Here is a 480-nt window from a genome sequence, read left to right on the forward strand (position 1 = left end):
GGGGGCTCAAAGGACTAAGACAGAAGAGAGAGAGTGCAAGCTCTACCGCATTCAACAGAAGGCAACAAGGAATACTTCCACTTACCTACCATACAAAAGTTCTCAGTTAGGAATCAAACTATAGGATGGCCGGATGAGTGAAGACGACATAGGACTAAAATTTTGTCATAGGCCGAGAGCCCGATCGTTAGTTTACCTTTACGTGATCTAAAACTGCTTCATTTAACGCTACCACTTTTAATATCTCAGTGCAAATGAAATTCGTCCGTCTTTTGAATTTGTCTTTCTTTTCACGTTATGATTACGAAAATGTTCGTCTACAAAACCAATCCGCCTTGTATCAAGTCACTCTTCCTTAGGGGAAAGGATAGGGGGAGTTTGTAACAAAGAAAATAACTTGGAAAACTTTATTCTTACATTACAGTTCGGAATAGGTGAAGACGACATGCTTCGCATTGAGGACAACCTGTTCGGATGTTA

Source organism: Pavona decussata, unplaced genomic scaffold, assembly GCF_977016875.1.
Source record: "Pavona decussata unplaced genomic scaffold, jaPavDecu1.1 SCAFFOLD_234, whole genome shotgun sequence".
In the NCBI taxonomy this organism is placed as follows: Eukaryota; Metazoa; Cnidaria; class Anthozoa; order Scleractinia; family Agariciidae; genus Pavona; species Pavona decussata.